General features: G+C 39.4%; 1 protein-coding gene across 3 annotated transcripts in view; it reads right to left on the reverse strand.

The window, feature by feature from the left end:
- Ssh2 (slingshot protein phosphatase 2) overlaps positions 1 to 16,673 on the reverse strand; it is a 258,061-nt gene that overhangs the window by 151,128 nt on the left and 90,260 nt on the right. The gene's annotated exons all lie outside the window — the stretch shown is intronic.

Raw genomic sequence — 16,673 nt, forward strand, 5'->3', positions numbered from 1 at the left:
AGGGATTTTTATTTTTTGCAGGTTCTTTGCGTATATACTATGGCTTCTTGTTTTGGGTATAGTATGTGATTTCTATGTGTGCAAATGTGTGTATCTCTGCATCTATATGTGTTTCTTATGCTTTTTCTTTGGTTCTTTTTCTTGTTTGGTTGTTTTGTCATATTCCAATTTGTTTGTTTTTGATTTATTCTATTATTTTTTAGAAGCCTACTTATTTTCTAACAAGAGACAGAAAGGATGTGAATACAAATGGGAAGGGAAGTGGAGAGAACCTGGGAGTAGGGAGGGTTTGGAAACCTTAATTAGAATATATTGTATGAGAGGGATCTATTTTCAATAAAAGTAAAAAAAAAAAATCAAAGGATTGATGGGAGTATATTCATCACAGTTTAGAACATGACACATGATAAATAAATGTAATTAGAACATGGAATCAGGACTGGTGAGATAGGTTAGTGGGTTAAGGGTTTTCCTTCCCCCTAAGCATGAGCTTGTGGAAGGAGAGGACTGACTCTTGTAATTTGTCATCTGATTGCTACATGTGTGCTGTGGCTTGCATTCACAAACATACACAAATACACACACACACACACACACACACACACACTATAAATAAATATGTTGAGTAATAGTAAAACTGTAGGGTTTTTTTTTTTTTTAGTGGTACATTAAATAATAGGGTCTTAAGTCATGAAAACTTAACCTTGGTAAATATTTTATCAATTAAGAAAGCAAAATTCACAGAATGGAAATAGTGAAAGCAAAATTCACAAAAGGGAAAAAGTTGTCCAAGGAAACACAAAGGGTGATGCTTTCATTAAAACTACCAGTATACTCTCTTCTGCCTGATTGAAAACTATCATTTACCTATTCCTAACCTACACTGGGAATTAGTTAGGTTACTATAACATGGAGACCACAGAGACAAGGATATGGATGATGGAAAAATGAAGAAAGATGATAGAATTAATGACACTCTGAGGATTTTTTTCCTTTACATTTGCTTCTTAATTTTAATATTTGTTCTGTTATCACTTTTGCCCAGTTTGGAAACACAGAAGAATGTGGGGTTCAGACTTAGGGTGTTGTACATGCTGGGCATCTGCTCTTTAAAAACATAATTTTCACAAATTACTTATTACATATAGATTCACCTCATTATTTTTACTGGGGAATTCATAGATTTTGCTTATGTAATCTCAAAGTTTATTCTTCTTAGATTGGATTGTTTACAGTGTTTTAACAACATAGCACTGCTATTCATACTTCCACCCTCGTCTAGTCTACATGCAGAAGAGTCAGCAGTATATACGCCAACAAGTGAAGCTAAGTGGTTATAAGAATTCAACTTTAAATGGCGGAAGGATGGCTCAGTGGTTAAGAGCATTGACTGTTCTAGAGATTTCAAGTTCAATTCCCAGCAACCACATGGTGGCTCACAATCATCTGTAATGGGATCCAATAATCTCTTCTGGTGTGTCTGAAGATAGCTACAGTGTATTCATAAATAAAATAAATCTTAAAAAAGAAAAGAGAATTCAACTTTATAAACTAGCATCATGTCATTTTTTGAATCGGTCATGCTGACTTATATTCCTACCAGGAAAGAGCAGGATCTCAGTGAGCTGCGCCAAGTCCAAGGTAACAGTAGAATCATCATTTTTTGCCGATTTTCAATTTTTAGCCAGTCTGTTAGGTCTTATTCTGGTCTCAATTTGCTTTGCTGTGATGTTAATTTAAAAGGTTACACTTTTATATATATTTATATTACTGTTTCCATATGTTTGTCCTCATCTAAAATGAGTGGCCCCCCAAAGAGAAATAACTCAAATTATATTTATCTCTTTGTAGGACTTTTCTATTCATGAGAATTACAATAAGATTATGTGAAGAATATGCAAAGCAAAAATATCCCTTGATGCTTCCTTACAAAACACAAATAGCTCAAATCATCTATGTCTACAGAGGCTAACTACCATTTGTTGGGCACTGGTATGGAGAGATATTTTATACATTATTTCATTTACTGTATATTGCAACCTCACAAGACTTGTACAAGGCTAGTCAGAAGTAAAGCCAGCATGTGAATTCAGTTTTATCTTTCCACTATAACTGTCTTTAACCTAAGAATCTGACTTTATATCCAAGATGGGCAGGGAAGTGCTAGAAAAGTTTTATTTTTTCCATGCTTATAATACAATAATACCCTTTGCATTTCTACTTTACGACTTCTACACTTTAAGGTAGCAGTGGAAGAGTGGAAAATACTTCTGGCCCCAAAAGAGCAAGACAAAAAAGTATTTCAAATGTGAGGTCTGCAAACACAATAACCTCCCCCCTTAATGTTTCAGAAACTAGGCAAGTAAATTATTTGCTTCCCTTTCAGTGTATTTGGAAAAAATTAAAAGCAACCATAAAACAACTCTGGCCTGGAGCACTGATTCCTTCTTGTCTGCACCTGAGCACTGAGCAGATCTTGGGCCCCAGCTCTAACCCTAGTAGTAATACCCACCCCACACAGTTCTGATACAACCAAAATAATAGGAAAGGCAGGCTCCCATCAGAGACAGGAAAGGTAGTGAAAGGGTTAAAAATTTTCAAAAACTCCGAGCAGGCTGAGCAGAACCAAGATTGCAGGTCAGCTTGTTCGTGAGCTCTGTGTTTCAGGAACTTGACTGGCCACATAGATGGTTGAATACAAATAGGCTCTTGAGAATAGCCTATACAGAATGTTCTCCATGACTGTTCCTTGAACCCTGCCACAAACTGAATAATGGGCTGGGACTTTCCACAGGTACTTTCCAATAACCCCTCTTCATTCCCCCTGAGTTGTGGTTCTCCCCCTGGGTTGTGGTTTTTTTCCTTTAAATACCCTATACCTCCAAAGCTTGGGGTCAGACCCCATTGCCCCTGCGTGGGTTATAGGTCTTGGCCTCAGCATGCTGATAAAGATATACCTCTTGCTGATTGCATCAAGATCGGTGTCTTGTGAGTATTGGGTGGCTGAGAATTCCTGAGACTTGGGTGAGGTCCCAAGGGAGCTTCGTAGGGGTCTTACAGTAGCACTAAGGAGATCCAGATGTTGAAAGGCAAGCACAAGAACATAAGCATCAGCAACTCAGGGTACTTGGCATCATTAGAACCTAGTTCTCCCACACAAGAAAGTCCTGAATTCCCCATATCACAAGGAAAGCAAGATTCAGATTAAAAATCACTTCTAATGATGATGACATAGGACTTTAAGAAGGACATAAATAACACTCTCAAAGAATTTGAGAAGAACACAGGTAAACAGGTAGAAGCCCTTAAAGAGGAAGCACAAAAATCCCTTAGAGAATTACAAGAGAACACAACCAAACAGGTGAAGAAATTGAACAAAACCATCCAGGACATAAAAATGGAAGTAGAAACAATAAAGAAATCACAAAGGGAGACTACCCTAGAGGTAGAAAACCTAGGAAAGAAATCAAGAGTCATAGATGCAAGCATCACCAACAGAATACAAGAGATAGAAGAGAGAATCTTAGGTGCAGAAGATACCATAGAAAATATTGACACAACTGTCAAAGAAAACACAAAATGCAAAAAGTTCTTAACACAAAACATCCAGAAAAGCCAGGACACAATGAGAAGACCAAACCTAAGGATAATAGGTATAGATGAGAGTGAAGATTCCCAACTTAAAGGGCCAATAAATATCTTCAACAAAATTATAGAAGAACACTTCCCTAATCTCGTTCTTCCCTAAAAAACGAGATGCCCATAAAAATACAAGAAGCCTATAGAACACCAAATAGACTAGACCAGAAAAGAAATACCTCCCATCACATAATAATCAAAACACCAAGTGCACAAAACAAAGAAAGAATATTAAATGCAATAAGGGAAAAAGGCTAAGTAACATAGAAAGGCAGACCTATCAGAATTACACCAGACTTCTCACCAGATACTATAATAGCTAGAAGATGCTGGACAGATGACACACAGACCCTAAGAGAACACAAATGCCAGCCCAGGCTACTATACCCAGCAAAACTCTTAATTACCATAGATGGAGAAACCAAGATATTCCACGACAAAACCAAATTTACACAATATCTTTCCACAAACCCAGCATTACAAAGGATAATAGCGGGGAAGCTCCAATACAAGGAGGGAAATTATACCCTAGAAAGAGCAAGAAAGTAATCCTATTCTAACAAATCCAAAAGAAGATAGTCACACAAAGATAATTCCACCTCTAATAACAAAAACAACAGGAAGCAACAATCACTGTTCCTTAATATCTCTTAACATCAATAGACTCAATTCCCCAATTAAAAGGCATAGGCTAATTGACTGGATACGTAAACAGGTCCCAGCATTTTGCTGCATACAGGAAACCCACCTCAGTGACAAAGAGTAAAAGGCTGGAAAACAATTTTTCAAGCAAATGGTCCTAAGAAACAAGCTGGAATAGCCATTCTAAAATCTCCAGCCCAAGAACACAAAGGGAGGGACTCATGGCTCCACCTGTATAGGTAGTCGAGGGTGGCCTTGCCAGGCATCAGTGGAAGTGGCCAGATTGGGTGCCTGAAAGTTTGGATTCCCTAGTGTTGGGGAATTTGAGAGCAGGGAGGTGGGACTGGGAGGATGGTGGGAGCACACCCTCAGAGAAACTCCCAGAATTATATGCATTAGACATGACAGAGGCAGGCCGCCAGAAGATTAGATTCCAGAATTCAAACAAAAAAATTATCATGATACTAAAATTTGTTTTGAGAATTGTATATTGCAGAATACATAGCCTTGGTGTATCTATTCATCAAGCAAGCTGAGCAGACCTGCTCGAACCTCTAATGTCCTCGAATTCCAGCTGGATGCAGTGAGGACACATCATCAGAGGCTTATCAATTTACCCTTCCCCCTGCCTCGCTTCTAATATTTCAATGCCCATAATCAGCTTGAAGAAGTTAATGAAGAGTTGGCGCCCCTATTCCCTGGGCTTGGGGACTGAGGTGGTTAATATTGGACTGTCTTTCTAGGGAAAAGTAGTGGTTTTGTTGGAACAGGGAGGAATAGCTAGGATTTATTCCATAGCCATAACCTATTAGTAGAAATAATAACCTATTATTAAGATGAAGTTATAATTTCTTAAATGGTACAAAATTTACTTTAATTTCAAATTTAAGGTTTTCATTGGTATGAGCGTCTCATTAATATGAAAGTGAGATTAATATTGTTACTCTCATAGGCATTGTGCCTATATAACACATTTAGGAATACTAGGCTTAGACCCAGTCCTTCTTTAACTTTTCTAACTGATTTGAGATGGTTAGACTGTGAGTTAAGGGACTATAGCAAATTCATGGCTTTGAGTTTATTGTTAGGGTGTTTTCCATATTTTATTTAGAAATAGCTGAGAGGAGTTAACAGACAACAGTCCAGGTTACCTTACATGGGTAGTTGGTTTTCAAAACTTCAGAAGTCCACAGAATTGACATTACAAACATTTCTGTATTAATGTTCATTTTGATTAGAGACCTGTCTGCTCCTGACAGCTTCCTGTCTTGGATTCTTCTAAGAAGAAATTGAGTATCTTTGGAGTTACTCCAGTTGTGGTGAGACAGCCATTAGGCAAGAATTGCCTCTTTTCATCTATAGACAAATCACTGTCCAGAAAAGGACACACTTTCGGGATAGTCGATTGATTATATCTGCCAAGACAGAGTAATCAGCCTTTAATAATTCTGCATCACTAGGTCTGTCCAATGATCCTGGGCCAGAAGGTTGAAGATTGGATGCTTCAATGTTTTGTAGTATAGGGACTGTCCAGGTGTCTCTATAAATTGGCTAAGTTTTAGAAGCTATGCTTAGTGCTTCCCATAATTTCAGTTAACTCAGTCATTCTGGATTTCTGACAGGGTTGAAGACTTATAGTCTCATAGCCAATCCCAGCTATTTACTTTGAGAGAAAAGTTTTCAGCTGACATTCATTCTAAAGCCAAGAATAAAAGCCAGGTTCAGAACTAAGTCTTTCAGTTAGGAGGGATGACAGAGGTTCTGGTTAGTCAATAAAATTATGGACTGGGTATTAGGTCTATCTTGTACCTTACTGACACAAATTGGTATAGTTATGCTCTAATTGTATTTTAAGAGAAAAGTTTTACTCTAACAGGAAGGGTGATATGTAGGAGGAGCTAAGGTGGGAGGAGTAAGGAAAGGAAGAGGAGGAGTAAAGGGAGGAGGAGATGGAGAGGAGCTAGGAGATGAGAGAGAGAGAGAGAGAGAGAGAGAGAGAGAGAGAGAGAGAGAGAGAGATGTGGGGGGAACATGGAGGCAGATGTTCACATGTCTCCGCCAGTCAAAGATAGTTGATATATCTAGGTTGGGTATTGGGTTACACTTCTGATTGTATGGGCATCTTGTTATTGAGCATTACCAAACTTATAAAGCCTTTGATTAACATTAAAAAATTGTATAAAAGCAAAAAAGAGAAAGGGGATGAGATAGGGGTTTTCTAGGGAGGGGAAATGGGGAAAGGGGCTAGCATCTGAAATGTAAATAAAATATCCAATAAAAATTTTTTAAAAATTAAAAAAAAAGAAAAACATGTAATCTTACCAACCTGTTTAATACTTGCACATAAAAATAGGTCACTGTAATGGTTAATTTCTACTGTTTACTTGACTGGATTTAGAATAATCCAGGAGACACATTTTTGGGCATGTCTGTGACAGCATTTATAGAGATACTTAATTAATGAGGAAGGGCTCAACCTAAATGAGGTATCACCCTCCCACAGGGTGGGATCTAAGACTGAGTAAGAGGAAAGAGGAGAAATCCTGATAAGCATCAGCATTTGTCTCTCTTTACATCCTGACTACAGATAACATAAGCAGCTATTATAAGCTCCTGCTGCTAAAGAGCCCCCACACCCTCCCCACCATGATGGACAGTATCCCCTTTAAAAATGTGAATTGCTTCCTGTCAGGTTTTGGTTTAAAGCAATGAAAAAGGTAGCTAATATAGTCTGGAAAAAGTGTAAGCACCCAAGCCCTATTTGCAGAGACGCAGTCTGTGAAAAACAATGGGTGGTTTGAGTGTAAGTAATAGTTTTCCCCGATTCCTTATAGTTTCCATATGCTCCAATATTGTGCATTCATTTACCATTCTCCTGATTTGTTCCTGTTCTTATATCACCATGAATGGTCCTTCTCCCCTGTTGTATATTCTTCACTAGTGTTGTGGTACTCTGTATTGTGTCTCTGTCCTTCACCTACCTAAGGCATTCTCTAATTGGCTTTAATAAAAATCTGATGGTCAACTAGTTGGGTAGGAAGTGGAATGTAGAACTTCCTGGGAGGGAGACAGGAACTCTGGGAGGAAGAAGGAGGAAAGCCTTTATGCTGGGACATCGGAGGAGACAGATGTGGTCATAGGCCTAGAAGGTATAGCTCATCACCTGGCTGGATGGCGCTAAGTGGTCAGTTTAACTTAGGTGAGCTAGTTGAGAGTGTACCCAGCTGAGGCCTAAGGCTTTGAAATATTAAAAGGTGTGGTTATCTGGGGAAAGGCTGGTCAAGGAATAATTGCCACTGAATTAATTTCCAGCATTAATCAATATATACAAAACATAATAATTATTTAATCTACACACCAGTCTTAAAAGCTGGTTCCAAATGCCAGACAATAATGCTATTTCCTATCACCTGGCAATATCTGTCTCCCTCCAGCTCTATCAATTAACTGTGTATCTTTATTGTGGCACCACCCAGGTCTGTTTCTAGGTTATGAGTGGATTCTTCATTTATCTCTCATCATTAAACTGTAAGGTTTTTTTTTTTGTTTGTTTTGTTTTTTTGTCAAGAACCATGCCTAATTACACCTGTTTCACACAGTGCCCTAGGTACAAGACGGAGTGATTAACTAGTTAGATTTGTTATAGATGAACAATTGAAACCAACTGGTTAAGCATTTCCAGCAAGTGAGTACTATGTGTTAGTAACATTTTAGCTTTAGCAAGTTCAGAGAATTTTGCCATGTTGCTTGTTTTTTCAGGAGACCTGAGCCCTAAGGCTTTCCTTTTTGGCAAAGCAAACTATTTACTTGTTCTCATTTCTGTATGCATACATTCAATATCAACTCACTAATGTCTTGTGTTCTAGCCAGTTTTAAAAAAAAAAGACTGATCCTTATCCTTGGATATTTCACATTGTAACTCAGGGAGAAAGTTCTACTAAAAATGTAAATTGTCTCATTTGGACCAAAGCAAATATATAGTATATAGTATAGCATAGAAGCATCAGAGGAAGAAATAACGATTGGGAAATGCTTTACCTAAGTTAACTTTTAGGTTGGGTTTGAACTAGTGGGTTTTTGTCAAGTGGTAAAAGCAGACTTATTTCAGGAAGAGGCACAAAGAAAAGAAAATGTTACAGGATACTGGATCACACTGTGAACCTCAAGATGGTTTATTTACTAAAAAATAAAAATAAAACAAAACAAACAACAAAAACCTTGTTTCTCATCATGGTATGGTTCAGCCTTAGCACACAACTTTAATCTCTCCGGCAGGAACACAGACACACCCTTAGTACATACCTTTAATCCCAAACAATAAAGGTAAATTTAGTTTGTAGAAGGAAGCACCCACGTTTGAAAGTGATATCTAATTGAGTGGCAGACAAAGTGATGAATCAGAAAGATTTGACAGAATAGGATATGGCAAACTCTCACAAGGAGAGAGGAAAGAGAAGCTACTTAAGAGAGCAGTGCAGAGAGAGAGGAAGGAGAAAGGAGGCAGTTTTACCAGGACAGTTATAAAGACAGGTTGCAGAAAGGAAACATACTAGACACAGGTGAAGACAGAATGAACCAGGGAATAAGGAGCCAAAAGATTAGAATATATTGCCAAGGTTTGTATGATACAAAACTAGAGCAATTCAGGAGAAGCTGAGAGAAGCCAGATTGAATTAGCGTGAAGCAAAATTTTGAGCCAGGAACAGCTGAGTTGACTAGCCAGCCAGAGTTCAGAAAGACTTAGAAAGGGTGAGCTTATTTAGCAGTAAGTCTCAGAGGCTGACAACATTCTAGGCTTAGATAAGATTGTATGGAGGCTAGGCTTCCAGGACTGGGCCTAGGTTAGCAGACAAAGGCAGTAAAAATCAGAGATGACAATTACTACAGGAGAATAAAAGTTTCTTTTACAAGAAAAACTGAAAACAGTTTAGTAAGTTTGGGGAGCACTGAGCAGCCGTGGATTGCTAGGACAAAGGTAGATACTGGGGGTTAAAGCCATCAAGTAGTCTTGCTGTTATGGCTCTATAATGCTGGGTATCTTAACATGACAGCTCTATAGCCAGGAAGCTGCAGATTATACATCAACTAGATATGATAGATATTATTTATCAGTTGTCTCTGCCATTGGCAATAAACTAATAAGGTATGTGGGTAGTTAGAGGTGTCAGGAAAAAACAATAGTAGTCTTTTAAGAGGAACTGTGCCCTTTGGAACTAATGATAGTGCTGTGCTTCTGGTCTGTGAAAGCAGGAGGATGTAAAGGCATTGTGACAGCTGTGCTGGTTGTCACTATGGCTGGATTTAAAGGTTTCTAGAAAAGGCATCTGTGTGTATGTGGAGATGTGTTCTGAGAGGACTAACATGTGGGAGCAAGTGGGGAGTGGGGAGATCCACTCTGAGTGTGGACAATACCTTCCAAATGGCATCCCAATTGAAGAAGGAAGAAGCCAAAGGAAAGCAGCAAATGCTTGCCTGAAAGCTCATTTCTATTTGAGTGATGCATCTATATTTGCTGCCATCTACTGACAAAAAACTCCATCATCCTTAGTCATTCCTTATAGACCAGTGGCTCTCCAGGGAGCTTTCAGGCTTTCTGCACTGGATAGGAACTGCTAACATGTCCCATTTACTGTTTTGAGAATTTGGTCCTGTGTCCTGTGTTGCTCCAGAGAATATGTATCTGTGAACATGCTTGTGTGTGTGTGTGTGTGTGTGTGTGTGTGTGTGTGTGTGTGTGTGTGTGTGTGTGAATTCTGTTGGTTCTGTATCTCTAGAAAACTCTGCTTAATACAGGCACCATTCCTAGTATTTGGTTTACTTGTTAAAAGAAAGCTTAGCCCATTTCTTAGGAGCAAAGAAAATGGAGACGGAACTAGTTGTATAGGTTATTAATTGGTTTGTAACAAATGAATTCCAGGAGTACTTTAGCTGGGTGTTCACTCAGTACTGTTCACTAAGTGCTATTGTATAACAGATGGGCTACAACTGAAGATCCAAGCAGCTTCACTTTCACAGCTGTTGTTTTGACCTGGATGGCTGTAAAACTGAAGGTCCATTGGACTGCCTACTGTGAGCTCTAACATGGCTTGGCCCCCTCAAAGGAGAGTAGTTTCAGGGTTGGCTTCTAGCAGCAGCCCAGGGCTCTAAAAGGATGCTAGGCCTGGAGCTGGTAGTAGTGTAATGACACTATGTTACAGTTTCTTGATGCATTAAAGGACAACCCAGATGCCAGGAGAGGAATTGGATTCCTCTTCTGGGGAAGCAGCAGCAAAGAATCTGCAGTCATCTTTAAGCACCTCTCCCCATTCTGGTGATAGCTCGCTGAACCTGTTGTCAAAAGCAATAGGACAGAACACCAAGGAAGAATCTATGGTGCTATCTGGAATCAGGAGCCAAACCAGAAATTCAACCTAGTCATACTTTATAAAAATATAACATGTAGTAAAAATAAGTTAGATAAAGTATGCAACAATTGCAAATGAAGTCAAAGTCATACCTTACTCTTATGACAGGGTTAAAAGACAGTCTAAATAAAGCTTTCTGGCCTATCATTTCTGTGATACCCACTATTTCTCAAGCATTGTTTTTTAGATCATGTGTGAGATGCAAGTGCAGGTACAGGTGGAGGCAAGAAGAAGGGATTAATCCCCTGGCATTAACAGATGGTTGTGTGAGCTGCAGATGTGGGAGCTGAGAACCAAGCTCAGGTCTTTTGCAAAAGCAGTATTTGCTCTTAACTGCTGAAATCTGTTTAGCCTTAGTATTTTCCTTAAACTACTACAAAATACAAACTAGTACATTGATGCATGTCTATAATCCCAGTACCTGGGAGGGAGAGACAAGAGGATACTAATTTCTAGGCTAGCCTGTACTATAACAGAGTTCCAGCCTAGTCTAATCTACACAGAAAGAACCTGTCTAAAAGGGGGTAAAGTAGAGGGAGGCTGGGGATATACCAATGATAGAATGCTTGTCTAATATGCCCAACACTGGAACTGCAAAGCCAAAACAACTAAACCAGCTGCTTCCTCAGAGACAAAAAAGCTTGATTCAAATTTTGTTAACAACTGCAATTCTGAAAAATAAAATGTCCTCAGTCAGCAGCTTTTGAAGAGACACAGTCCAGTCAGTGCTCAGAGGAAACCCCGAGTTGCTATGGAGAGCTTTCACTGGGTGTCTCACTGGGTGTCTTCTGCCTATAATCCTTATTCTGCTTAAAGATTGCGCTCTCTCTCTCTCTCTCTCTCTCTCTCTCTCTCTCTATATATATATATATATATATATATATAGAGAGAGAGAGAGAGATATGCTTTACCCATTTATGGTAACTATTATTCACTTCTAATATTGTCTTTGCTAATGACAGATTCAGTTCCTTGGATTTTTAAAATTAAACGTATTATTATGGGGATGAAACATGTATATCACAGCTTGAGTATTGGTATGGGGGTCAGAGAACAACTTGGTGAAGTTAGTTATTTCCTTCCACCATTATGAGTACTGCTAAATTTCCTTCATTGGAGAAGACTGTTTATGTCTCTATAAGTGTAGATAATATGAAAATATTATGGCTATATAAATATGTAAATATACAAATATAGACAACATAAAATACATATAAAAAGTCTACCTTGTCCTCCTACAATCCCAACCTGAGGCATAGCTCTACCAAAGTTCTTGTAAGGAACCAATGGCTTATTAAGCTTCCTTACAGCAATGGATGAGGGGTTGCTACATTGGAAGGTCTGCACCCAGCATGGATGATGACCATCCCATGGTTGTGTTGATAGAGATTTCATCTGACAATCTCTGAGACCTTGAGACTATTTAGGACAGAACTGGATACAACTGGTTGGGAAGGGTGTCTGAATACTCAGGTGAGAATCCCATGACCCTCCATGTCACCAGTCAACCAACACAGTTGTGATCTTTGCGAGCCAGTCCAACAGCACACCTGAAGATGGCAGCAAGTGTGTGGCTCAGATAGTCCCGTGCAACACGGTGGCTTCCACAGATCTAAACCAGAGTCAGGCTGGCCTAGCAAATGTTTTAACCATTTCACAGCTGAGTTCCTTGTCTTTAAGATGCAACAAGTCAGCCTTGTGGTGGTGCATGACTTTAATCCAAGCACTCTGGGTGGGGATTCGGGGATTGGGTGCAGAGGCAGGTAGATCTCTGAGTTCAAGGCCAGCCTGGTCTACGAAACGAGTTCCAGGAATGGCAGGGCTACACAGAGAAACTGTTACTGGTTTTTCTGCTGGATTCCTTTTAGAACAGCATTAGCAACAACACAGTCTCCATACCTCCTGCCTGCAGTTTTTATTCTTTAGTTCTAGGGTAGAACCAATGATGTGCCATAGCTGATTTGTTAGGTTTAACAGTTATCAAAATTTTTAGGAACTTTGTGAGACTCACACTGGTAGTCTGAAAATCGGCCACAGTGGGAATGTTTATCAGAGAAATCAACAAATGCTATATACATCAGGTGCCACTCTGAACACTGGCTTTTTAAAAAATTGACCAGCATCTTGCAAAATATGAGGCCAGGGAGTGTGTACTTTTAAAAGTCTTTATAAAGCTAGGCATGAGTACATGGCTGTAATCTCAGTGCTCTGGAGGCTGAGGCAGGAGGATAATGAGTTCAAGATCAGTCTGGGCTATAAAGAGAAGACTGTCTAAAAATATTGAGAAAAAATAAGTTTATTTAGAAGGCTTATCTTAAAGGCATGAAAAGACTGTTAAAAAGTACAAGGTATACACAGTCTACTCTGTCAAGGTAATGGTGCAAAGTATGAGGGGGATCAGTGTGTTCATAAAAACCTGGCCTTCTAAAGATAGACTATTTCTCTTTGCAGACTGTAGGCCCTGGAAGGCAGGAATACGTCAGCAGTGCCTGGCTTATATAAGATTGTTCAGATAGTACTAGAGGAAGTAAATACAGTCCAGAGCATTATAACCAAGAAATGGTAAAATAAAGACTAAACCTTAGACTCTTTTCACTATGTCATGTACTTTATTCCTATTAAATTATTAGTCACATGCTTGGCTTACCAACAGATGAGGAATGTTTAAGTAAGGGATGGAAAACAATCAGCCGGTTTATAAGAGAGAACCCTGCTTTTGTGCCACTATCTGGTTCTCAGTCCTTTGTAGGTTTGATCAGAACCTCATTTTTCAGATACTGAAACCGCCTCATGGAAGTGAGAGACTTTGTTCAACATAACTAAAGAGTAATCGGCAGAGTTAGTTTTCTGTCTGGGAAGGCATCTTGCCAGAACAAGCGGTTCCTTTTGCATTAAAAGTATGTTCCAGGTATGCTGCTAGGAAAGATCATAAGACTGTCCAGATTCTGCTTCCTTTTATTTAAGTGAAATGCTAGATACCATTCCTTGGACATCCCACCCCACATTGCTCAAGCTCTCAATATGGTCTTCCCATTTGTTCTTCAGCCAGAACAGGTACTGATGAACTAACTGTTAAATGCTCGGATATTTCTGTGTGGTGAACAGTAGCTTGTTAGAGCTCCTCTGAATGTTCAAAATCCAACAGGTAGGTTAATGTCTGGCATAGCAGAGGACCTCCAGATCCTGTTCTAGCCTAATCAAAATGGTTGACTGTGCCACATAAGTTATCTTTTTTTAAAATAAGTTATCTTTTTCTGTACCAATAACCACATTTTTTCCAGCTTTCTAAACTCTGTTTATTTTGGTTTTGGTGTGGGAGATTTAGCCCAGAGCCTCACACATGCTCTATCATTGAGCCAAATCCCCATCTGTTCTCTAAACTTTAATTTAAAACTTAACTCTGACCTTACATTCATCCCCGGACAGTGACTGTGTGTTCCTGCTGTCTCTATCGTCTGGTCTCTTACCTGTAGCTAGTTCTTTGCCTATAACCACGCTCCAATTGCTGACTCTGAGTCTGGTTTGAGTGCTGCTAGTTCTTTGCTACATGATTTTTTCCATGCTTCCATAAGGATTTAAATTATAAAAGAAACTGAAAACAGACCTTTCTTTTAATATTAAGCATGCTAATATTTATGGATCTGGAGAATTAGATTAGGATTAAATGGGATTATAAACTGAAACATTACTTAAAAGACTAGGAACACCTGCAAAGGAAATTTTTTTTAACCAATTATTTCTAAACTAACAACATAACTTTTTCAAACTTTCTAAAGTTGTTTTCAAATTATGGAGTAAACAAACAGTTAATGGCTCTGGCCAGAAAGAAATGAAAATATTTCAGATGTAGGCATTTAACTATGACAGTTTTTACTAGTCAGAAATGAATTGCTATCACAATATTCACACTTAAACTGTTCTCAAAATCACTACATAGTAGAAGATGAATGACCTCTAACTTCTGACCCTCTCTGTCTCTACCCCCGGAGTGCTAAGGTTACAGGTATGAGCTACCATGCCTGATTTTAAGAGGTGCTAGGGCTTGAACCCTTGACTTAGTACATGCTACACAATCATTACAAATCAAGCTACATTCTCAGCCCACGTATAGATCTTTACATAGGAAATAATATATTTATTGAGAGATGCTGGAGTCTATAGAAGACAAAGGAAAATGTAAGACAATACCATATTCACAAAGGTCATCTGTCTGCAGAGGTAAGGTTATATTTCGAAAGTTGATACAATTTTTTAAACTCTTTATTAATTCTTTGTGAATTTTATATCATGCACCCCAATCCCACTCATCTTCCTATCCCTCCATATCCACCCTCTGCCCTCGCAACCTTCCTTAGCCCTCTGAACCCCCCAAAATATAAATAAGTTCTGCCTAAGATGTCAGGGGTAAAGATGGAGCAGAAACTGACCCAATGATGGGTCCAGTTTGAGACCCATGCCATGAGAAAGCCCATCTCTGACACTGTTAATGATATTCTGCTGTACCTGCAGACAGGAGTCTAGCATATTCATCTGAGAGGTTTCACCTAGCAACTGTTGAAAATAAATTAAGAGACCCATAGCCAAACATTAGATGGAGCTTGGGGAATTCTATGGATGATGGGGAGGAAGGACTGAAGGAGCCAGAGGGGTCAAGGACACCACAAGGAAACCTACAGAATCAACTAACCTGGGCCCATAGGGGACCACAGAGACTTAACCACCAGAGACTATGCATGGAATGGACCTAGGCCCTATGCACATATATAACGGTTGGGCAGCATGGTCTTTATGTGAGACTCCTAACAGCAGGAGCAGGGCCTATCTCTGACTCCATTGCCAGCCTTTGGACTCCTTTCCTCTAACTGGGCTCTCCTGTCTAGCCTTAATAGAAGACAGGCTTAGTTCTACTGCAACCTGATATGCCAAGGTGGTTGATAGCCACGGGAGGCCTCCTCTTTTCTGAGGAGAAAGGGAAGACTGGAGGATGGAGGGGAGGAAAGGTGAGAGGAGTGGGAGACCTGGGAGAGAGTGAAAGCTTTGATAGGGATGTAAATCAATTACTAAAAAATGAAAAAAATTATGGCTTTTGGCAATACTGTAGCGCATTTTCTCAATTAGTGATTGATGTATGAGGGCCTGGCACATTGTGAATGAGGCCACCCCTAGATTTATAAAAAATAAATAAATAAATTAATTAATTAAAAACTAAGAAAAAACATCTTGTCATGGAAACTGTGGTGTGTCTGTGTGTCACACAGTATACTTGCAAATGTTCACCACAATGAGTCACTGGTATGGTTTGAGGCCTCTGGCTTCTACTACACTACCAATATTGGATCCTCACAGACTTCTATGAAATATCCTGTCGTTGCCCTGTGTCATGGAGATCCTGTAGCTTTGGTTCTGCAGGACCAGCCCCTTTAAATGCTCCAGCAGTTCATAGATGGGGTAGATGTTGGTGTGGGCCAACTTTAAAGTCCTGGATGGTAGCTGAGTTGATCAGCCTGCTACCTCTCTTGAACCCATGCCAACATGGCCCGGGACAGGCCAACTCTCTCACCTGCCAAACATGGCTAGGGACTGGGCCATCTCTCCCATACCCATGCTACAAGGGCCAGTTCTACTGTACTTCCTGGGCTCACTCTCTCAAGTGCTGTAGCCGGGGGTTCAAATTTTCTTTCTTTCTTTTTTTTTTTTTTTTTTTTAAGAATTTTTAAAATTTATTTTATGTATATGAGTACACTGTAGCTGTCTTCAGACACACCAGAATAGGGCATCAGATCCCATTACAGATGGTTGTGAGCCACCATGTGGTGCTGGGAACTGAACTCAGGACCTCTGGGAAAGCAGTTAGTGCTCTTAACCACTGAGCCATCTCTCCAGCCCTCAAATTTTTAATTACATATTTTATAAACATTAAAATTTTTCTTGGGGCTAAAGATATGGCTCAGAAGTTAAGAGCACTGATTGCTCTTCCAGAGGACATAG

Source organism: Arvicanthis niloticus, chromosome 6, assembly GCF_011762505.2.
Source record: "Arvicanthis niloticus isolate mArvNil1 chromosome 6, mArvNil1.pat.X, whole genome shotgun sequence".
NCBI lineage: Eukaryota > Metazoa > Chordata > Mammalia > Rodentia > Muridae > Arvicanthis > Arvicanthis niloticus.